Source organism: Mesoplodon mirus (genome assembly GCF_964341445.2).
Source record: "Mesoplodon mirus genome assembly, chromosome: 14".
Taxonomy (NCBI): domain Eukaryota; kingdom Metazoa; phylum Chordata; class Mammalia; order Artiodactyla; family Ziphiidae; genus Mesoplodon; species Mesoplodon mirus.
This window is the reverse complement of record NC_138990.1, coordinates 54,491,255-54,516,269: the sequence shown is the minus strand read 5'-3', so window position 1 is coordinate 54,516,269 and position 25,015 is coordinate 54,491,255. Positions and strand designations below refer to the sequence as shown.

Here is a 25,015-nt window from a genome sequence, read left to right as displayed (position 1 = left end):
TGATGCTCAGCTTGGCCCAAACTGCCAAAATTCTTCCACACACAGAGTGATTTTTTTTTAAACAGAGTTTTGTCTCTCTCTTCACTCTGGCTTCCTGCAGACTCCCTAAGTACATCAGAAAATTCAATACATATCAAAACTCCAAAAATGGACAAAGTTCACATGTTTTTCCCAGCAAGACTCTTGGGCTCCAAGCAATCAAAAAAATATGGTTAAATCTCATTCCCTGAATAGGCCACAATAGTTGAGACGTTAAGAAATGCCCCCCACTTTTTGAAAACCGTTAGAAGATTGATCAGCCCCAAACATAAATATAATAAGCGCAGTATTGCTAATTCCACAGGCCAGCCTGACCCAGTCTTACCTCTGACATGGCCGTAATGCCTGTCATATAAGTGACCATTTGAAGTAAAAGATTTTTACTCAAAATTCCCACTAAGGACCGGGAGGAGCCTTTGTAATCTCCTCTAACCTCCCCATGTTACAGATGAGAAAACAGGCTCATGGTCACTCCAGCCAGATACTAGTGGTAAAACAGACTGGATTCTAAGCCCCCAATTTCTAATTCAGTGAAACAGAATACCAAACCCCCAATATTGAAAAATAACATAGTAATAGTGATGTATACATAATTAAAAACAGTTAATCAGCTCAGATCCAAGCTCTATACTAGTTCACATTTTTGTTTTTCTTTGACAAGTATCATTCTCTTTAGTCCTTGATATTACCCTCTTTTTACAGATAAATACATTGAGGCTGAGAGAAGTAACTTGCCCAGAATCATGCAGTTTAGACATGGTGGAGCCAGAATTCCAGCTCAAGTCGTTCTGACCCCAAACCCCATGTTTTTTCTACTACACTAAACTGATCTCATGAAAACCAGGGAAGGCAGAGTAGATGAAAGCTCCTTTATTTAAACATAAAGTGGTGATTTATCAAATGGATTTGCAAAGAAAATAAACCTCCGTAAGTGTATTGAGAGGTCCCGAATCCTCACATTAAAAACCAGTTCCAAATAAATCAGTGACCTGAAGTCACTGAGAGGTCTCAATGGACTTCTCAAAACTACTGTGATCTCTTCATCGATACATGGAAGAGAGAGCTACTATGAAGAATAAGATTATTATTCTAATCAGGTAACTTTGGGGAAAACATAGTGAAATGCCTATGTGTTGTAGGGGCATTGCAAATATCAAATAGCAACTCATAAAGAAAAATAAAATGTTTTAACCAATAAGTTAAATAATCTTTAATTCCTAAAAACAACTAGAATGTGAGAAAGCACCACTTAATTACAATTTTATAAAATTTAGACCAAAGAAAGATTATCATATTTTTGCAAACTTCTCTGGTGCACACATACTTTTCAAACTGCCAGATGTGTGCTTTAAAAAAAAAAAATGGAGAAAAGCTTAACACTTCCCAACACTTGTTGGCTGGAAAGCACATGAATAGATTATATGTGTGTCTAGTGGTTGTGTCAGCCCATACGTGAGTGTGTAAAGATTTTGTTCTTACTAAATGAGTTGGTTGAGATAAATATGATTTATTTGAGTGGGTGCATATCAATGTTGCTCTGAGTGAACAAAAAACAAAGCCCCCAAAATAACAAAAAAGCAGATGCACCTTCTCTTGCTGGAAGCAAGAGAATCTTCTTCCATCTACGGTTTCTCTCTGATCCAGTCCATACATGAAGTGAAATATACAGCTCAGAGAGAGAGACAAAGAGGGACTGAGGACACCATCCATATTCTCCTTGCTACCACATCTTTTCCTTTCCTCCTCTTTTCTAAGAGCATTTTCTAAGTAAATTCGTGATAGACTTAAAATATAGAAAGTTTAAAGAATACAGAAATAAAAAACAACATCATTCAGAGATAATCACGGTGAACATTTGGTTGTAGTTTCTATTTAGAATACATTGTTTATAACTTTTATTCTATTTTTATCAGTATACCTTGTATGTTTTCCCCACATTTAGATATATTCTATGAAAACATGATTTTTTAATAATAGTGTTAACAATTGTATAGCACAGGGAACAATATTCAATATCCTGTGATAAACCATAATGGAAAAGAACATGAAAAAGAATGTATATATATGTATAACTAAATCACTTTGCTGTACAGCAGAAATTAACACAACATTGTAAATCAACTATACTTCAACAAAATAAATTTTTTAAAAATGAAAAAACGAATAGTATAACATATTATCATATGGATGTCTAACAATTTATTAAGCCACTTTGCTATTATTCGATATTTAGGTTGTTTGTGATGTTTTGCTGTTATAAATATAAAGATGTATTAAATACTCTTGTATGTACATTTTAATCTACATCTGGAGTGATCTCCTTAAAATTAATTTTGAAAGTACCAAAAGTAGAATTATTGGGTCAGAGTTCTATTTTTAAATTTTTTCTTCTTTTTTACTCAACTAATACTTTCTTTTTTAAAGATTCAAATAATATTGAGATATATAAAAGGAAAAAGAAAAGTCCCCCTTGCTGCCTACCTACTCCCATTCTCATTCCTAGATGACTATTTCAGTCTTGAGTTGAGGTCATTCTGCTATTTATATCTTCTGTTGAATATTTTTCTTACAATCCTATTTTCTATATTCATAAAATCTCTCATTCTCTGATTTACTACTTTCTTATAGCTGCCTATTCTTTTTTTTATAAGTGCAATATACTTTTGGTGGTTTTTTTCTATAGAAAATGGAATTCTTTTAAGGATGGAATTCTTTTTGGTTCTCTGAATTTCCTGTCTCTTCTAGAGTCCACTGATCTGTTTAATCATCTTGGTATTCGTCTTGACGTTGGTTTTCCCCTTATAGCTGGTATTCCTGGATTTCCCACTCATCTCTATGAATGAAGGCTTAGGAAGCTTTATTTGGGTAGCTTTGCTGTTGCAGAGATCTCACCCCACCTCCACCCCAAATTGCCTGAATGGGAGGATTGACTAGAAGGCTCCAAGATTCTAACAAGGAGCCCTCCCTAGGCAGCAGTTCATGCACGTGTTCATTCAGATCCCAGTGTTTTAACCTGGAATCTATGCCCCCTCCCCCACCACCACCTCTGTGACCTATGGCTCAGTGACAGAGAGTTTGTGGGCACAACTGGCCCCTGTTCAGTAATAATGACCAGCCTATTGCCACATAGTCCCTAAATGTTCTTTGTTCTCTTAAAATTTCTCAGGATCTGCTCTTATCTCCCTGGCCATTTTCTCTGTGTATTTTAGGCTGGGATTTTCTCAACCCTTATCAGTTCAATCCTTGTTACTCTCCATCTTTCAGGAAATTCTTCATGATTTCTGATATGTTGATATTGCCCTTTCTTGTTTTCCTTGACCATGGTGGGTCTAGTCTTTAGTGAATATATTTTTTCTTTCTTTTCAAAGGATTTAGGAGGGGGGTAGAGGTGGTCAAGCATGCCTAAACCACCACATAGATCCAATACATCATACCTTTTCTCTATTGTAAGAATGATATTATTTTACATTTGATTTTATTCCCTATCAAAACAATCATCATCTTTCATATTAAAGCAATTGTCTCAGAAATGTGTTGGATACAAGTACCAGAAAGTGCTGAGCCAAATTGACTGTAGACGTAAAGGGACTGCATTGACCCTCATTACTGAAAGTTTCAGAGGTCATGTGAACTTCAGATGGGGCTTGATGTAACAGTTCCACACAGATACCAAAGACTTCCTTCTTCATTGTCTTCATCCTAAGGTTTCATCCTGATTGGAAGATGGATGCCAAGGGTTTCCAGAGAGACTTACTTTCTTGTTAACATCCAGCAGGAAAAGAGTGTCTTGTCAGACAGGCTTTTTGAAATTTCAAGAAGATTTCTTTCCCAAAGGCCCCTAGCAAATGTCTGTCCACAGCTCATTGGACCAAAATAGGTCACATGAGTCAGTCACTGTGATCAGGGGAAAAGAATGTGCTGATTTTAAACCAAAAAGGGCACACTCCAGATCTGAAGTTGATTGAGGTTATCTGTCCCAGAAACGGAGGTATGTATGAGATGGGGGTTTGGAAGATGGGGGTGGGTAAATTCTGAACAGAAATTAGAGCCTATTACAAAAAAGAAGGGGGATAATAAGCTAAAATAGCATATGGCCACCACAGTCATGAGTCAACATGAATATCTACCTAAGAAAAAGCCATCCAAGAGGAAGTAGCAGCACATTTGCAATCCGGAGCTGAGAATCTGCTTCTCCCTGGGTTATGGTTACATTTGCCCGTTACATAAATTTTTATTTTCAAACCCATTTTATATAATAATGTATATATTAGCTCAAGGACCTCTCCTAGGAACTTTCAAAAAACATTATATGATTTTTTTATTTTATGTGAACGATTTTTAAGTTAAAATATTTGCGAAGAATTTTCTAAACTAAAAATTCTGAGGACAGAGTTCTCTACAGGACTGCCCTCGGTGAAGACACCCGTCATTAGCTTGGGGGTCCCCAAGGCCACTCTCATTTCAGACCAGCTGGCTGCAAACTTGGGGGCCCCACAGACTTCCTTGGGTTTAATAATCCACTAGAATGAATCACAGAACTCAGGAAACACTATACTTACTGTTTTATTATAGCAAAAGGATAGAAATCAGAACCAGCCAAAGGAAGAGCTGCATAGGAATAAGGTTTCTGAAAGGGTTCCAAACGTGAAGCTTCTGTCGTCCTCAGGGATGTGTTACCCTTCTGACATTGAAGTGTGACAATACTGAAAGGATACTGCCAACCAGGGAAGCTCACCTGAGCTTTAGTGTCCAGAGATTTTATTGGGGTTTCATTACATAGGCATGTTTGATTGAATCATTGGCCATATGTCTCCATCTCCATCCCCCTCCCCTACACAGAGGTTAGGCTGTTGTGAAGGTTGGGCTGATGTCATGTAGCTCAAAGTCCCACCTTCTAATCATACTGTTGGTCTTTTTGGGTGACCAGCCCCCAGCCTAAGTCACCTCATTATCATAAACTACTAGGTGTCATCTGAGGGTCCCACCCTTAGTAACAAAGACACATATCACTCTAGAGATTCCAAGGGTTTAGAGGTTACCTCCCAGGATCCAGAAGCCAGCCAACTATTTATTACACATAGTTCATGTAGATCAGTATATTACTAAAGTTGCATTAAATAGATTTTATTACTATACTGAATATTTTTAATAAAACAAGGAAAACATCCATCATTTGCCATTTAACAAATGAGATAAAATCCTTAATTTAAGTTAATTATATAATGTAAAATATGATTCTCAACAAATAGATTCTAAAATGACTTTAAAAACATTCAAAATGATTTCTAAAATACTGTGTTTGAATTAGGGTCTAAATATTTATGAAACTATAGATTAAATGTAACTGTGTTCTGGCATCAAAAACTGTTATTTGACTCAATGTTCAAAATTCTTACATTTCATGTTTTTAAAAGCTTAAGATTTTTTTTTTAAGACATAAGAAAGAAGACTTTCAAGTACTATTTAGAAACATTTCTCTGCAAATAATTCATTGCAGGGTATTTAACCTTTATTCTCAATATATTAAAAGTCAATTAGTTTTCATCACCAATGTATTTTCTGTTTTTTAACTCTGGAGATTTTAAATTAATTGTGGGGTTTCTATTATAATGTTGACAAACATGGTGATTCATTAGTTTCATTCATACTTTATTCTAACATGGAATTTCATGCTATCAATGGTAGAAAATAAAAATGAATTATTAATTAAAGGACTGTGGTACAGATTCAGCCATCTATTCTTTTATAAATTGATTGAACTACAAATTGCACTCTTTGTTAATACCTTCTTTTTCTTGCTTTGAAAGATTTCTTTTTTTAAATCAATCTATTGAAATATAATTTAAATACTCTAAACCCATTTAAAGTTTAGAATTGATGACTTTTGACAACTGTATATGCACACTAAACCACCACTGAAATCAAAATATAAAACATTTCCAACACCTTCGGAAGATTCTTCCTTCTCTTCACCCCATCCTCCCCTGATACACTTTTCATCACTATAGATTTGTTTGCCTTTTCTAGGATTTTATATATATATGGAATCATACCATATGCATTCTTGTGTCTGGCTTCCTTCATTCACCATGACTTGATATTCATCCATGTTATTACATCTATCAGGAGTTCATTCATTCATTCATTCATTTATTTATCTGGCTGCATCAGATCTTAGTTGTGGCACACAGGCTTTCAAGCATGTGGGCTTAGTTACCCCACGGCATGTGGGATCTTAGTTCTCTGACCAGGGATCAAACCCATGTCCCCTGCATTGTAAGTCGTATTCTTAAACGCTGGACCACAAAGGAAGTCCCTGGAGTTCATTCTTTTTAATTGCTGAGTAAATTTTCATCATATTGATATATCACATTTTGTTTTCCACACATTGGTGGACATTGGGGTTGGGTTCAGCTTTGGATTATCATGAATAATGATGCTGTGAACATTTGTGTGCAAATCTTTTTGTGCATATAAGTTTTTATTTCTCTTGGATAAATGCCTAGGAGAGTTATTTGGTTTGTAAGTCAGTATACGTTTAACTTTTTAAAGAACTGTGTACTTGGGGACTTCCCTGGTGGTGCAGTGGTTTAGAATCCTCCTGCCAACACAGGGGACACGGGTTCGATCCCTTGTCTGGGAAGATCCCACATGCCATGGAGCAACTAAGCCCTTGAGCCACAACTACTGAGCCTGAGCTCTAGAGTCTGTGAGCCACAACTACTGAGCCCCCGTGCCACAACTACTGAAGCCCACGCGCCTAGAGCCCGTGCTCCGCAACAAGAGAAGCGACTGCAATGAGAAGCCCACACACCACAACAAAGAGTAGCCCCCGCTTGCTGCAAGTAAAAATAGCCCGAGTGCAGTAATGAAGATCCAATGCAGCCAAAAAACAAAAACAAAAAAGAGCTGCGTACTCTTCCAAAATAGTTGAACCATTTTATATTTATATGTGCAAATCTTTTGCTCATTTTTAAAACTGAGTTGTGCATCTTATTATTTAGTTGCAAGATGAAATCTGTATATATTCTGGAACTGAATCAGATATATGCACTGTCAGATATACGTGTTGAAAATATTTTCTCCTATTCCATGACTTGCGTTTTTATTTTCTTAATGGTGTCTGTGGATGAGCAAAAGTTTTTCATTTTAACAAAATCCAACTTACCATTTTTTTTCTTTTGTGGTTTGTGCTTTATGTGTTCTGAGAAATTCTTGCCTACCCAAAGTCAGAGAATTTTCTCCCATGTTTTCTCTTAAAATTTTTATAGTATTGGCTTTTACAGTTATGTCTATTTTTAATTTTGAGTTAATTTTGTGTATGGAGAAAACAAGGGCTGATGCTTTCTTTTTTCATAGGGAGATTAGTTACTCCAGCACCATTTGTTGAAAATCAGTTAAACATACATATGCAGGACTATTTCTGGACTCTATTCCCCACTCTTGAGCTATTTTATTTCTATTGATCTTATATGCCTATCTTTTCACAAATACCATAATGTTAATTACTTTAACTTTATAATAAGTCTTAATATCAGGTAGTATAAGTCCATGAACTTTTTTTTTTTTAATTTGCTTTGGTTCTTTTAGGTCATCTGCATTTCTGTGTAAATTTTAAAATCAGTGCTTCAATATCTGCCAAAAAACCTTTTGTATTATCCTTTTTATATAGTGTTTGATTCAATTTACTAAATCTTTTCAAGGATTTTTGCAGTTAGGTTTATGAGGGATAATGGTCTGGATTGTTTTTTCTTTATTCTCTTTGTCAGGTTTTTGGTATCGGGGTTATGCTGGCCTCAAAAACTGAGCTGGAACAGGTTCTCTTTTCCTTTATTCTCTAAAAGAGTTTGGGTTATTATTCCTTTGAATATTCCACAGAATTCACCAGTGAAACAATCCGAGCCTGAAGTTTTTTCATTGTATAAAGGTTTTTGATAATGAATTCAATTTCATTATTAAAGAGGCTGTTCAAATTTGTTTCATCTTACATCAATTTTAGTTGTATTTTTTAAGCAATTTGTCTGTTTCACCTAAAGTATCTAATTTTTTGCCATACATTTGTTCAGAATATTCTCTTATTATCACTTTAATATTTATAATATCTACAGCGATAAATCCTCTTTTGTTCCCAGAACTGGTGATTTATGTTCTTTTTCTTCATCAACTAGGAGTTTATCCATCTTGTTGACCTTCTCAAAGAACCTTACCTTTGGATCATTTGTTTCTGTTTTGTTGATATTTGCTTTTGTCTTTATTATTTTGTTCCTTTTACATACTTTGGATTTACTTTGCTGTTCTTTTTCTAGTGTCTTCAGGTGGTACCTTACATCATACTATTTTTTCTCTCCTACTCTGAGCATTTAAATTTCCCTCTAAGCACTTCTTTAGCTGCATCTCACAAATTTTGATATACAGTACTTGCCTTATCACTGAGTTAAAAATATATTCTAATTTATTTTGTGACTTCTTCAAACAATTAATATTTTAAAATATCATTTTTAATTGCAAAATATTTGGGATTCACCCAGATATCTTAATGTTATTGGTTTCTAATTAATTTTATTGTGGTCAGAGAATATATCTGTACTATTTCAGTCCTTATAAACTTATTAAGGCTTGTTGTATGGCCCCAATATGATACACATTGGTGAATAAACCATCTACAGTAAAACTAATGTGTATTGTACACTAAAATAAATGTTTATTTTGCAGTTGTTGAGTGAGAGGTCCTATAATTATTAATTAGGTTAAGACAATTAATCATGTGTTCAGATCCTCTGTGTCTTTACAGAGATTTTTGGCTAGTCATCCTATAAATTCCTGAGAGACAGTTAATAAAATCTCCTACTAAAATTCTGGAATATCTCCCTATATTTATGTCAATTTTTACTTCCTATATTTTGAGGCTGTTTTTAGGCATATACAAATTTTTGTTTGTTTTCCTTATCATTCCTTTTTATCTCTGCAATACTCTTTTTCTTGAAGTCTATTTTATCTGATATTAAAAATAGCCACCTCAGGGACTTCCCTGGTGGCGCAGTGGTTAAGAATCTGCCTGCCAATGGAAGGGACACGGGTTTGAGCCCTGGTCTGGGAAGATCCCACATGGCACGGAGCAACTAAGCCCGTGCGCCACAACTACTGAGCCTGCGCTCTAGAGCCCATGAGTCACAACTACCAAGCCTGAGAGCCATGACTACTGAAGCCCACGTGCCTAGAGCCTGTGCTCTGCAACAAGAGAAGCCACCGCAATAAGAAGCCCGCACACCACAATGAACAGTAGCCCCCACTCGCTGTAATTAGAGAAAGTCCGCACACAGCAACGAAGACCCAACGCAGCCAAAATTTATAATAGCCACCTCAGCCTTCATATGCCATTTTTCTGGTACATCTCGTTCCTGCCATTTATTTTCAAGCTATCGGTATCTTTATATTCCAAGTGCATCTCTCCTAGTCATACAGAGTTGGGTCTTGCCTTTGTATCCATTCCGACAATTTCACTTTCTTAATTGGGGTGTATCGTCCATTAACATTACAAATGTGAGCTCAGCTCTTATGGTTACCTCAAAGACACAGAACTGAGGCCCCGCCCCCCGATGCTGGCAAAGGGAGCGACTATGACTCTTAACACTGACAACAACCACAAAGACAAACATGCAAACATGTACACTTTGGAAAGTGAGTCAGAGCAATTTAGATTGGCTTCAGCAGAACGTTTGAAACCTCAGTAAATCCGAGATAAGCCAGCTGTGAGCTCCCTCAAGGACAAAATTTGCTTTGTGTTGCAACAGTTTTGATATATTTAACTCCAATGTCATCGTCACAGCCCTAACAGCCTGACGGGTTTAGTGGGTTCAGGAACCCTTTCACTCTTTAAGTATTTTTGTTTTACAACTGATTGATAAAAGTGAGGAAATAAATTCCTCATGAAAATCTTCTGCAGGAGAAATTCTAAAGAGACCAGTAAAAATATCAAAAGCCCATTTTTAGTCCTGACTAAAATATATAAAACAATAAATCAAGCAAAGTTCTTCTCTTTTCCTGAAACTGTCAGGCAGTGAAAGTCAGAACTAAATTAATGGCTTACACTTTTAGGGCTTCTGTTAAAAATGTGACCCAAATATTTTCTATTTAAATATTCTTCAAAATGTGTAGCCAACCAGTTCAAAAAAGAAATGTCTGATCCATTTTCTTGCCTAATCAACATTTTTCAAAATGCACTGATAGCTGAAAAATAAATGATGAGATTTTTTGGTAAGTTTCTGATTCTCAGTGAAAAAATAATTCTACCCATCTTTGAAGGCCCTAGTTAAGACTCATGCTTTCCTGAACCCTCCAGACCATAAGCATCGACTAGTCTGTGCAGATGCTAACACTAAATAAACAGTGCTATGCCAGCTGAAGATCAGGCTGCAGCCCAGCCTCTTGGCAACTAGAACTTTAGTTATTTCCACCATTTATTCATCATGTATAAAGCACCAGGCACCATGCTATGTCTTAACCATACATTATCTCATTTAATCTTCCTAGCAACCCTTCACAGGAAACCCAGGTTCAAAGCTACATGACTTGCCCAAGATCTCACAGCCAGTAAATAGTAGAGCCAGGAATTAAAACCAACTGTTTTGTTTCCGAAGCCTATGCTCTTAATCTTCGTGGTATCTAATAGATTTAATCCCTTTATAACTACTTCTCAGTGTGGCTTTGGAGTCTTAGAGGCCAGAGATCAAAACTTGCTTCTTCTCCTCTCTAGCTTTTTGTCCTTTGGTTACCTCTGAACCTGAATTTCCCCATTCGTAAAATGAAGGTAATGACATCTCCTTTCATGGAATGTTTTAAAGATTAAATGACTTAATGCATATAAACAACACATAGTCTTAACCACAAACTCCATTATTGTTGTTTTATTTCCTGATTTATGCTCCCAGCTTCCAGCCCTGGGTGCCCAGAATCTCTATCCTGTGGTTCATAATGTGTGCTAGTACAGACCATCTATTCTCACTCTTGCATGCTTTCTGCATCTCAGGGAAGCATGGGGAAAAGACCATGAGCTGACTGCTTTATACGACTCTACCAACCACCCTCTCAACTACAATGCCACCACTGCAAAGCCTTTCACTCCACTGTGGAAGATATAGGACCTCAAGTGCAATTATTCCTAGAAGAGCCAGCACAGAAAATACAAGAAGAATCTGATACAAGTATTTAAGATAGAAGATCTAATCATCTCTTAAAGAGAACTTGTTACAGAATCTAAGAGCACTTGTACCTCAAAAGAAGACTGGATGAGAGCCAACTTTAAAGTCTTGACCCCATCTCAGCTCCATAGCCTAACCTCCATTTCTCAGATCCTATGACTCTGGAGGAGTCCACATCTGAAAAAAGGCAGTGTCACTTACTGGTTTTGCCAATGGAAGCAGGCACCCAACACCTGGGAAATACCTCCATCCCTACCACAGTACACACACACACACACACACACACACACACACACACACACCACCCCTACAGCAAGCTTAAGAACAAGGAGCAATTTACTTCTCTTCTCTAGGTCTCAGCTTCTCTATCTCCAAAATAAGGTGGTTCTACCTGAAATGATCTCTAATGTCCCAGCCATTCCTGACATTCTGTGCTGAAATAAGCATTCTTTGAAGCAGAGGGTTAAAGCCAGATATAGAGTTACTCCTGTGGAAAACTACACAACTGGGCTTCCCTGGTGGTGCGGTGGTTGAGAGTCCGCCTGCCGATGCAGGGGACGCAGGTTCGTGCCCCAGTCCGGGAAGATCCCACATGCCGCGGAGAGGCTGGGCCCGTGAGCCATGGCCGCTGAGCCTGTGCGTCCGGAGCCTGTGCTCGGCAACGGGAGGGGCCACAGCAGTGAGAGGCCTGCGTACCACAAAAAAAAAAAAAAAAGAAGAAGAAGAAAACTACACAACTGTAGGACAGCCCATGCCCCATCTTGTGCCTCCACTGGCTGGAGTGAAGACAGAGCCCCAGGATCTGCACTGGCTTCTTCTCTCTGTTTACACTCACCACCTTGGTGATCTCATCAGGCTTGTAGCTGTACATACCTCCTCTCTTTGGCAAAGCATAAATTATCTCTAGCCCAGACCTGTCCCCTGAACTCCAGACTTGTATAAAATAGCCATCACCACTTAGATGTCAAATAAACGTCTCGAACTAACACGTGCTGAGCTAAGCTTCTGCTATTTGCCCCCAAGTCTGCTCCTCTACATTCTTCCCCATGTCAGTTAACATCCATTTCAGCAACTTACAAAATGTATCCAGAATCCAACTGTTTGTCACCACCTCCACTGCTACCACCTTGGTCCAAGTCACCATCGTCTGCCATTCGGGGTATTACCATAAGCTTCTAATTTATCTCCTTACTTCTGCCCTGGACCCCCTCTGCTCTTTTCTCAGCAGAGCACGTAGCTTTATTCTCCTAAGACAAAAGTCAGAACATGTCATTCCCCTGCCCAAATCTTACAATTGCTCCCTTAGGAAAAGCCAAGGTCAATCTGGCCTCTCTGACCTCACCTCCCTCCGTTTGCCTCTCCTCACTCTCCCCTGTGCAGTGCCCTCCAGGATCCTTCTTGAATATGCTAAACAAGCCCTGCCTCAATGCCTTTGCGCTTTGCCCTTCCCTCAACTCTTCCCCAAATGAATCACCTCCATGAGGTGTCTCGCTATTGAAAACTGCAACCTCACACCTACCCAGAGCCATCCTCACCCCCTCCCCCTCTTGTCCTTTTTAAATTTTCTACATCACACTTATCATCTAACATACTAGACATTTAACTGACTGAATGATCGATTCTGTCTCTCTTACACTCACACACACACACACGAATGTAAGCTCCACAGTGGCTTGCATTTTTTTAAAAAGAACACTTTACTGAGATATAATTGACGTGTACAATGGCTTACATTTTAGCTCATTGCTATATCTCCAGTACCTAGAGCTGTGCCTGACACATAACAGGTTTATAATACTTGCTAAATGAATTACTTCAGATGAGCAGTATACTTCCAAATTATGGGTAATAAGTTGGGAGAAGTGAATAACTACCCAAGTGTCTGATAACAATATGCATATCCAGTGTGTACTTACAGGTCTTCTTGATTGAACATCTCTGTGATTGGCAGCTAGACACATTGTTCTAGATTGCATGTGGCTGACCTGTCCAGTCACTGGTCCCTGTGAACTCTAAGGGAAAGGTTGCATTCACACCAAGTCTCTGAGAACACTACTCCTTGAGTCACCGTGGGTCTAGGGTAATTCATTTGGGCCACTATAGAAGGCTAGGTGGATAAGCTAAGCCCAGCTCATCTGGGAATTCTGTAGCTGGGGGAGCCAAATCCTGTTGACTCCCCAGGGATCCTCATATCTGGCACAGAACAGGGACTCCGGATCCAGGGTTACTTGAGGTTGAATCCACCAGGGTGTGAGTAGCTCCTCCTCTATGTCTCTCCAACACTGGAGGCAGCCAAGAATGTGGTGTGAGCCTTGCGTGATACTGGGAGTATGTGTGGGTTTGGTTTGCACGCAGATTTGATTTCCTCATCTGGGCCATTTTCACACAGCCTAGAAACACCACCAGGATATTGACCCTGAATGAAGACTAAGCAGCCGAGATTCGGTACAATGTGTTCTGAAAGAGCTGGTGCCTCTAGCCTGTGAGTTCTCAGGAGTGAGAGGTGGGTGTGAATTGGATGGGATGTGGGTATTAAACAGGATTTCAAGTTTATTTATCACACAAAGTGTAACTCTTTGTTTTCATGTATTTGTCATGATCATGATCTCCTGCAGAACAGGGACTGGGCCTGGTTTATTTTTCCTTCCTCGGCACCTGGTCCTGTGCCTGGCACATGGCACAGCTCAGTAAATCTGCTGCACCACACTTAACTGCACACAGCTCTCGGAAGGAATCCTCTTCCCCTTTTGAAATTAGGAATAATAACCATGTGCATATTCTTTGTGCTTATCATTTCAAAATTGGTTACAACAAACAAGGATTGATTTTTCACTAAGGAAGAAAAAAGTCGTTGTTTTTGCCTCTTTCTTTGACAGCATAGTTCAGCCTGTGTTTCTCTCCGGCGCAGCAAATGTCATCAGACAACTGAAGTTTTTTGTAGCATAAGGAAGTATGTGGTGTGGTAGAAATGAATTACAGAGGCAAAATATTAAAAGTACAATTTCATGATAGTCATCTTAACTGAGTTTTAAAGTACTGCTTCTGAAGCAAGAAACTATTCTGAGAGCCACTCTCAGGGAATAAAGCACAACGGCTAGGAGTCAGCCTGTGGCATTAGCCAATGTGGTTCCAAACCCTGGCCCTGATGCTTTCGAGCTGTGTGATCCTCAAAAAGTTACTTAACCTCCCCGAGCCTCAGCGTCTTCATCCCAGAAGTGGAGATAAAAAATGGTGCCCAGGGCTTCCCTGGTGGCGCAGTGGTTGAGAGTCCGCCTGCCAATGCGCAGGGGACACGGGTTCATGCCCCGGTCCGGGAAGATCCCACATGCTGCGGAGCGGCTGGGCCCGTGAGCCATGGCCACTGAGCCTGCGCGTCCGGAGCCTGTGCTCCACAACGGGAGAGGCCACAACAGTGAGAGGCCCACGTACCGCAAAAAAAAAAAAAAAAAGAAAAAAGTGGTGCCCACTGTGGTGGGTTGTTAAGGAAAGTAAATAAAATGATGACTGTAAAGGGCTTACTTAACACAGTAGAGTAGGTGCTTAATAAGTGACAGTTACTAGTGGCATTATTGTTGTTAACCGGACCCTCACACATTTAACCTTAGTCTTCTCCTTAGGTCTAGCTCCTATTCAATCTCACAGGACGATGGTCTTTTTTTTTTTTTTTTGGTGATGGTCTTTTTTGATGCCAGATGCAAGTTCTCTTCTCCAAGTGCACTGACTTTGTTGCCCTCCCAGCTTCCTTGATCCAGTGGAAATTCTGACCAACGTTACATTTTCTCTCCTGCCAAGGGTATGTTCTACTTTCTCTCTTCAAGGCGCTGAGAAACTTCTCTCCTTCTTTCTTTCCACCTTCCACTCAACTAGACTTAACTTGTTAGCTCTAGACAGGGGCTCTTTGCTTTCCCACAAGCTTCTCTTTCCTTCTTCTCTTTCTGTCTCCTTCTTTCTTTTCTTCCTCTTCTCCTTCTTTTTCTTCTCTCTATCTCTCCCTCTATCTGTCTCTTTAACTAATAGACTCTATTGGAGAGGATGTTTTAGGTTTACAGAAAAATTGGAGAAAAGTACAGAGTTCCCACATACCTGCCTCCCCGGTTTTCCCTATTACTAACTTTTTGCATACATTTGTTCCTACAGATAAACCCATACTGATACACAGTTTAAAGCAGACCTCACTCCTGGAGGTGTACATTCTTCCCTCACCTCTCTTTTACCTGTTCTTTCCACAGATCTCTCTAATTCCTGACCTAGTCCCTCTTGCACTTGAAGGCCCTGCCCTGCTCCATCATTTGCCAAAACTACATCAAGTCCCTAATGCCTTTGCCTGATCCCCTCTGCTTCACAGTACAGTCGCTGTTTTCCAAGCAATGTCTTTCTACATTTTAAAATAGTTAGGTGGCCATGGCAAGTACATTTAACACAAGCCTTCCTCGTCCCAGCTGATACTCTCCCCCCTCTCAGAGGGAATCTTCCCTCTGCAGACCCACCCACGGATTCCCAGTCCACCAGCCTACACTTCTTGTTGCCCAAGTCCAGGGAAGAAACCATCAGGGGAGAGTGAAAGACACTGCTTTCCTCACTCCGCCCTAAGATGTGGGGTCCCTGACCACTTACCACCAGTCCTGCCCTCAGCAGACCAGAAAAAACAGAAAATGAAATGAATACCTAGAGCCTCTGGCCCCCACCTTCCTTCCTTCCCGGAGCCCCTGAATTAGCATAACTAATTCGTTTCTGAGAGAACATGTGTTAAGCTCCCTGGGCTTGAAAGGAAAGGCCCATAGTGTAAGGTGCCAGTGCTGGTGCTATCACCAGAAGCTGACCTCCCATTCTTCCCAATTTCTCTGCCATACCTGGTTATTAACACTCCAGGAGCCCACCCTCAGGCTCAGAGATGTCCTCCTAGCAACAGCCCTATTGGCAACACTTAACTCGGGTTTGTCACCAACACCAACAAAACCAGAAACTCAATACCTACTGGAGTCATAATAAGAAGCTGATATTTGGAGAATGCATATTGCTTTATTAAAGACTTTCACATCCAATTTACTGACTGAGTTTCAGACCAATGGCGCATTCAGGCTGAATCAATATAAATCAGTTTGACTGAATTCAGAGAAATATGTGTGCGTATAATTCAATCAGATACCTGCATTTTCTTAATTCCCATGACACCGGTGATGGATCTTTCACTCTTTAATCAGTTGGGGGTTTTTTATTATTATTATTTTCTTTATTTATTTGTGGCTGTGTTGGGTCTTTGTTGCTGCACGCGGGCTTTCTCTAGTTGTGGCGAGCAGGGGCTACTCTTCGTTGCAGTGTGCGTGCTTCTCACTGCAGTGGCTTCTTTTGTTGCAGGGCACGGGCTCTAGGCTCACGGGCTTCAGTAGTTGTGGCACGCGGGCTCAGTAGTTGTGGCTCGCGGGCTTAGTTGCTCCGCAGCATGTGGGATCTTCCCGGACCAGGGCTCGAACCCATGTCTCCTGCATTGGCAGGTGAATTCTTAACCACTGCGCCACCAAGGAAGCCCTATCAGTTTTTTTGACAAGTGTACTTATAGATTAAGCTCCCATTTTGTTTTTCCGTTTTATAGGAGCTAGGTTAGAAAAAAAGAAATCTTTTGGCGCAATTTTTAAAATGGTATTTTCAAATCACAGAGGGGATTTGCCATTTCCTCACAAACTAAAATGTCTTTAGGATGCGTGTTTAACTGCATTCTCACCCCATCGTGCACTGCACAGAACTTACAAGCCCCGGTGGAGAGTTTGGGGCCAATTTTATCTTTAAATAAGCTCTGGAATGCCCCAGGCAGGATCGTTAACTTGTCTCCACTACAGACTAAATGTCCAAATAGCCACCTCCCTTCTGTGGGCTCCCACAGGGCTCTGGGTGTGCTCCATAGTCCACCCCCTGGCATGAGGAGACAATTGGGCCATTATATTGGTACCAAGAACAAGCAGCCAGCTCAGTTCAGCTCTATACACAGGGATGCCAAAAAAAAAAAAAAAAAAAGGCACCATACATAGAGCACTGGGACAATTTGTCTTAAGAGTGTTTAAGACACACAAGCAAGCCCCAGAAGGTTATAAATGGTCAGCTTTGTACAATTACCACACAAGTCTGAAGAGTATTCTATGTGGATTCTGCTTAGAAACCCTGTAGTGGGTCACACCACGTAGGTGGCCATGACAAGAGTCTACTCTTTTCATCCAAGAAAACCCGGGAGATGACTTCCCTGGTGGTGCAGTGGTTGAGAATCTGCCTGCTAATTCAGGGGACACGGGTTCGAGCCCTGGTCTGGGAAGATCCCACATACCGCGGAGAACTAGGCCCGTGAGCCACAACTACTGAGCCTGTGCGTCTGGAGCCTGTGCTCTGCAACAAGAGAGGCCGTGATAGTGAGAGGCCCGCGCACTGCAATGAAGAGTGGCCCCAGCTTGCCACAACTAGAGAAAGCCCTTGCACAGAAACGAAGACCCAACACAGCAAAAGTAATAAACTCCTACCCCCAACATCTAAAAAAAAAAAAAAAAGAAAACCCGGGAGATTAAAGAACCCCCCCATACCCTTCTCCACTTTGTGCTTTTAAAGATTTGTGTCATTGTCTTACTCAAAAAGTCAGTTTGAAATTTCCATTTTTTCCCAAAAACAAAATGTTAGAATTAACAAGAGTCTTAAAACTTCCAAAAGTTCTTCTTGTCCAAATCTCTAATTTTCAGAAAAGAAACTGGAAGCCAGAATTGTTCATACACCAGTTGAGCCAGCCCTATTCTAATTCTAGCTTTACTACCAACTCACAGTCCAATGTTTTTTTGGGTTACAAAGGTCAGCAAAACTGTTGACTGTAACTGAAATACATACCTGTGTGCCTACAAGCCTATTAGGGAAAAAAAAAAAAAAAAGGAAGATTTAAAGTCTGGTTTTCTCATTCATAATTTATAGATAGAAACACTGGAGGCTCCCCTTCATTGCCCCAGAACCCACTTCTCTCCATCAGAGAGCACCCATTCACCCACAATTCCTGAGGATTTCAACTAACTGGCCTGCCCCTCATCCTCTCCTGGAAAGGTAAACGTGCCACCTCTCCCTGCAGGTCAGCACTGTATGTTGCAGAAGAGACTCCTGAGACAGTATCATAACCCACCCTAGGAGGAGGCATCCACGGCTCTACCAAACTTTGAATTTTTGGATCACTGTCAGAGTGAAGTCTCCATGCAAAGGCAGCTACTGATGACGACAAAGATGGGGTGGGATGGGAATAAGCGTAAAGGTTGCCTGAGTGACAGCTGTGAGCCTCTCTCTTGAAGACAAGCAGCTAAGGGATAGAAGACTAGACAGAGTAAAACAAATTCATACAAACACAGGAATAAGATTATAAGATCATTCAGTGCTGTGTGTCCAGTACTGCCATGGACATAACAAAAGCAAGGGTGGTAGAAAGGAACCCAAAGCACCTGCCCCTTCCAGGAAGGGATTGCTGCCACCCACTGTTGACCAGGCAGTTCCAAAGCCAGGATGACTCAAACAGGGTTACACTTTTTTGTTCAAGCTGCCCCATCTACCCCAGCTTGCTCTACCCAGCACCCAAAATGAAGGCAATCTCCAATCAGTCCATGACCCAAGCTAGGGTCAAGGTGGCCGTAGCCCACAAGGACCTGGTGATAGGAGGGTCTGCCACCTAGCAGCCTTCTACTTTCCCTCTGTGTTAAGATCCCCTCCTTGTGTCCCCACCAAAAAGCCCCACCTCTTCCTCTTTCTTCCCTCATGGCCCTTTTCAGATGTTGATCCTACAAAACAAAGAATGGGAAAACTCTGGACCAGAAGAATGAACACCCAGTCTAAGCATCTCCTTGAGCCAGCTGGGACCCAGGACAAGTCCCTTAACTGGTCTGACCTCTGTCTGTTGGATCCTCATTTGTCAAGTTGGGATAATAACCAGTAAGCATAGTTTATAGTTCAACCCTTTTATACTTAAGGGGTCGGAGCTCTGGGCTCAGAGACCTTGAGTTTAAATTACAGCTCAGCTGCTTACTAGGTGGGTAACTGGGGATAAGTTCCTTGACTTCTCTATGCTTCTGTTTCCTCATCTGCAAAATGGGGATAACAACACTGTTGTGTCAATGAACTGAGACAATGTACATGGGAACTAAATTTAATAAAGTACATAAATTTTTTATCGTGAAGCAAAGTAAAAACACAATAAATGTTAACCATTTGCATTGCCATCATCACCATCCTCTGGTGAAACAGTAAATGGCAAAACAGTATTCATGTCCCCCTGAAAGGAATCAAGTGCTACACTTATTATTATCCTTATCATAGGGAGTCTGTTTTGCCATTTCCTTCCGTGTATTTCACTAGGTCAAACGAAGGGCAAAACCACTCTTTTTTCACTTTGGGGAGATAATGGGATCTGAGAAATGGATATTTTGCCCTCAGTTTTCAATGGATTTAGAACAAAAGGAACCTGCAAAACTCAGATAAACCTGGAACAAAAAAATCATCTAGCTCTGCTCTCTCTAACTTCCTTGAGTCTTGTGCATCTCCTAGTGGTGATCTCCCAGAATAACTCAGAAAACTCATCCTTCACAAAGAGTAAAGGAGAAACCAGAGGAGTCATTCAGATGTCTAGGGTAGTCTGAGCAACACATCAAGACACTTCACTGGGTTTTTTTGTTTGGTTGGTTCGTTAGTTAGGGGATTTTCTCCAGATTTATTGAGATATAAGTGACATACTGTGTCAGTTTAAGGTGTACAATGTGACAACTTGATACATGTATAGATTGCATAACGTTTACCACAGTAATACATACTTCACCTCACATAATTACCATTTTGTTGTTATTGTTATGGTGAGAACATGAAAGCTCTACTCTCATAGTAGCTTTCAGGTATACAGTACAGTATTGTTAACTAGAGCACCACGCTATACATTAGATCCCTGGAACTTATTCATCTTATAATCAAAAGTTTGTACATTTTGATCAGCATCTCCCCTTTTCCCCTACTCCTCAGCCCCTGACAACCACCATTCCACTCTCTGTTTCTATGAGTCCAATATTTTTAGGTTCCAAACATAAGTGATATCGTATAGTTATCTGTCTTTCTCTTTCTAACTTATTTCACTTAGCATAATGCCCTCAAGGTCCATCTATGTTGTCACCAATGGCAGGATTTCCTTTTTTATGGCTGAATAATATTCCTCTGTGTGTGTGTGTGTGTGTGTGTGTGTGTGTGTGTGTGTATCTCACATCTTTTTCTATCATCCATTGTTGGACACTTAGGTTGTTTCCAAGTCTTGGCTATTGTAAATAATATTGCAATGTCAAGGAGCATATTCTCTACGTTTTTTTCCTAGGAGTTTTATGGTCTCAGGTCTTATGTTCAAGTCTTTAATTCATTTTCAGTTGAAATTTGTGTATGGTGTATCATAGGGGTACAGTTTCATTCTTTTGCATGAGAATATCCAGTTTTCCCAACACCATTTATTGAAGAGACTATTCTTTCCCTGCTGAGTGAATACTCCCTAGTCAATGTTAGTAAACCATATATGTATGGGTTTATTTCTGGACTCTCAATTGTGTTCCATTGGTCTACATGTCTATTTCTATGCCAGTACCTTACTGTTCTGATTACTGTAGTTTTGTAGTATAGTTTGAAATCAGGAATTGTGATGTCTCCAGCTTTGTTCTTCTTTCCCAGGATTGCTTTAGCTATTTGGTGTCTTCTGTGGTTCCATATGAATTTCAGTATTCTTTTTCCTATTTCTATAAATAATGCCATTGGAATTTTGATAAGGATTGCATTGAATCTATGGATGGTTTGGGATGGTATAGACAGTTTAAGAATACTAACTCTTCTAATCCTATGAACATGGGATATCTTTCCATTTATTTGTGTCTTCTTCAATTTCTTTCACCAATCCAAGACACTTCCCTGTTAAAGGGACAGATAGTAAGTATAGCTTCCTATAAAGAGGTATCAAGGAAATTGAGGGCCACTGAAATCTCACCTCCGGCCTTCTGAGTACAAGAGCCACAAGACACAGTGTGTTTTGTGTGACCCCAATTAAAACTGAAAGAAAATGTTGGTGACTAGTAAACAGTCTCTAGTTCCAGTTTCCTGCCTCTCACCCTAATCCATCCCCAGGTCCCTTCCCAGGCAGGATCAGAGCCCTGAGAAACTTTACCTCTGAAAGTGCTAAGGAACTAGTCTTCACATGTGGGCTCTACCCCACAGTTGGTGTATCCCCTAAGTGACAATGTCTCTCAACATAGATGTATATATTGCCATCAAGTTCTCCAATTATCCCATCTACACTGCACAAGGATGTCCTTGACAGTGTCCACAATTTTATTTGATGGCAAAATAGGAAAGCAGTTATGTAAGCTATCACACACTCACATAATGGAATATTATGTACCCAGTAGAATGTTTATAAAGAACTTGCTGTAACATGGAAAATGTTTATGCTATAACAAAGTTTATAAGGCAGGAAAAAATTCTGTATATGCAGTATAATCACAACTATATTAACAATGCAAAGAAAGAAGTCTGGCAAGAAATATACCAAACCATTAAATGTAGTTTTTTATGGATGATAATACTTAGAGTAATTATTTTCTATTTTTCAAGCTTCAAAAATTTCTCTAATTGCAATGTATTAATTTTATAATAAAAATAATAAAATAGATTCAGAATTTAATAGGAACCAAGATGACAACACAGGAGGCTCCTGAAATTCCCTCCTCCCATGAACACAACCAAATTTACAGCTACACATGGAGGAATTCCCTCAGAGAAAAGTCCAAAAACAAGCAATGGTATGAAACTAGAAATCAATCCTAAGAAGAAAACTGAAAAATTCACAAATATGTCGAGATTAAACAGCACACTCCTGAACAACCAATGGGGTAAAGAAGAAATCAACGTGAAAATCAAAAAACATCTTGATTCAAGTGAAAACAGAAATACAACCTACCAAAACTTAGGGAATGCAGCAAAAGCAGTTCTAAGAAGGAAGTTTATCACAGTAAATGTCTACATTAAAAAAAAAAAAGAAAAAAACCCTCAGACATCTTAACTTTACACCTCAAAGAACTAGAAAAAGAAGAACAAACTAAACCCAGAGTTGGTAGAAGGAAGGAGGTCTAATTTTAAAATAAATTCTAGGGCTTCCCTGGTGGCGCAGTGGTTGAGAGTCCACCTGCTGATGCAGGGGACACGGGTTCGCGCCCCGGTCCAGGAGGGTCCCACATGCCGCGGAGTGGCTGGGCCCGTGAGCCATGGCCGCTGAGCCTGCGTGTCCGGAGCCTGTGCTCCACAACAGTGAGAGGCCCGTGTATTGCAAAAAAAAATAATAAATAAATAAAATAAAATAAATTCTATTAACTCAGAAGCATAAAGATCTTAGATGAAATTATACTGGTAAAAATATTATTAAATCAAGCCAATGGGTCTTTTATTCCCATTGGAAACTAGGTCAGTTTGCCACTGAAGGATAGAAAAACAGGAAGGAAATCAAGAATGGCCCTGGCTTCTCCCAAGTTGCTTGCCTCTGGCAGTAGTATGTGTGAGCATGCCCAAGTGCCATGGTCCCCATGAGGAGAAAATAGCCATATCCTTGCCTGCCAGTTGGCCAGGTGAATTCCAAGCTAAGAAAGCATCCATGAATTAGGGCACTCATCCCAGCTACCCTGACTAAGATCCTGGAGGACACTCTAGGAAAGGTCAGGCCTGGAGTAAAATAATTTCCCAAATAGAAACAACTCCCTTCCAGTGTTAACCCAGCATGCATGTGCCTGATCCCAAACTCTCCTGCCCACAGCAGGGCCTCCAGCCCTCCCATTGGATAATAAGTACATTCAAATTGCGTTATGTAAAAATTAAAATAAAAAATATTAATAAAATTTTAAAATAAAAGAAATTAACCTGTTCTCCCATCAAACTACTATAACCTTCCTTTTACCACCAATTTCTTAAAAAAAATTTTCTGTGCTGACTCCTCTTCCTCGCTACTTAGAGTGATAATTTATTTAAATAGCTCTTCCCAGGGGTGGTATTTAAAAGATATAACAACTGAAATAGCATCAATCCAAATGGAACACGCACCAAACAGACTGGGCAGCAGACGTGGAGAGGGAGTGTGGCTATGCGGGGGGCACCGGTGAATGGCAGCCCCCACTCAGCTACTCACCCACTTGCAAACAAACCTTCCAGGGCTCCACAAGGTCAGTGAACAAAAACATCCAACTTAATATTAACTTGATGGCTGGTAATGAATGTGGGCAAATTCTCTCTTCCCTAATTCCCCACAGTATTTTTCAGGTTTGCAAGTTCATGTCCTGACTTAGAATGTCTAAGGATCGTCATCCCCACTCCATTCTCATGTTTTATAGTTCACCTCCCACCCACAGCCTAGAAATCCAGAATCACTGCACAATCCCTCCCTCTCTCCTCCCAAGAAACTACAGGACACTCAACAGCTATTATGGGTTGGATTTTGTCCCCCACCCCCCAAAAGATGTATTGAAGTCCTGACACCCAATACTTCAGGATGACTTTATTTGGAAACAGGGTCATCGCAGGTGTAATTAGTTAAGGTGAGGTCACATTGCAGTAGAGTGGACCTCTGATCCAATATGACTGATATCTTTATAAGAAGAGTGAAATTTGAAGAGAGACACAGAGGGAAGATAGGAGACAGAGATTGGAGCAATGCTTCCATAAGTCAAGGAACACCTGGGGCTACCAGAAGTTTCAAGAGGCAATGAAGGATCTCTCCATGTAGAGTTCCGATGGAGTATGGCTCTAACAACACCTTGATTTCAGACTTCCAGCCTCCAGAACTTTGAGAGACTAGATTTCCATTGTTTTAAGCCACTCAGCTTGTGGTCCTTTGTTATAGCAGCCCTAGGAAACTAACATAGCAACCGCTGTGAATTCTCTCACACTGCAGAGCCTTTTAAAATTTAACAAAAAGCGTTGAAACTCAGTTCCTTTTCTTCCTTTTATGGCTGGCTTCTTCCCCCTAAACCTACAGAGTTACCTTTTCTCTCCAATGGGAATCACCTCCAGTCTCCCTTGGGTCCTCCCTTCCCCACTTAAAAAGTTGAGATTTATGTTACTCAACATCTTGACCTCAAATAGTGTTTGTTTTGGGTTCTTAGGTGTGAAAGGCAACTTTTGCCCTTCTAAAAAGTAACAGACACTGTAAGTTTTGCATCTCATGTTTGCTTTAAATCAGCTAATAGAAAAAATGTACTGTATATTCATGCAAATAAATTAAGAAGTGAGTCTGAAAAAAAAAAGCTTAAAAGAGAGAACACCTCTTTTGCATAATGAAGACCAAAGTAATCTTTTAAATGAAAGTCTATTTTTAAATTAGGATGTGACATTTGAAAGTTCTATGTGAACCTGTTAGACATTTGAAAGTTCTACGTGAACCTGTTAGAAACACATTTCATACCACGTTGGGATACTTCATTTTAGGGAATAAGTCTTAACAAACCAAAAGTTGTTATTTCTCCTTTGAAATTTAGCTAATATCTCTGAAGAGATTTAGTCCTATCTCATTTCTACTTATGTTTTATTCAGCTTATTTATTCCTACCAAACAATTTAGACATGTTCTGGACATGATTTTACAAAAAACAAAACAAAAATTTGAGTAATAGCTGTTACCAGATATAAATGATATGTAATCTTTGGATCTTATTACTAAAGATGAGTTTTGCCTTTATTAATATACTAGAGTTGATAATGATTAACTCTGCAAGTATA

At 39.8% G+C, this 25,015-nt stretch overlaps 1 long non-coding RNA gene across 1 annotated transcript; it reads left to right on the top strand.

Annotated features, from left to right (window-relative positions):
* Positions 1-13,659: 13,659 nt before the first annotated feature.
* LOC309815679 lies at positions 13,660-19,544 on the top strand. The gene is made up of 3 exons (XR_014295917.1): positions 13,660-13,740; positions 18,177-18,302; positions 19,013-19,544. It is a non-coding gene; the product is annotated as an uncharacterized lncRNA (long non-coding RNA).
* The last annotated feature ends 5,471 nt before the right edge of the window (positions 19,545-25,015 follow it).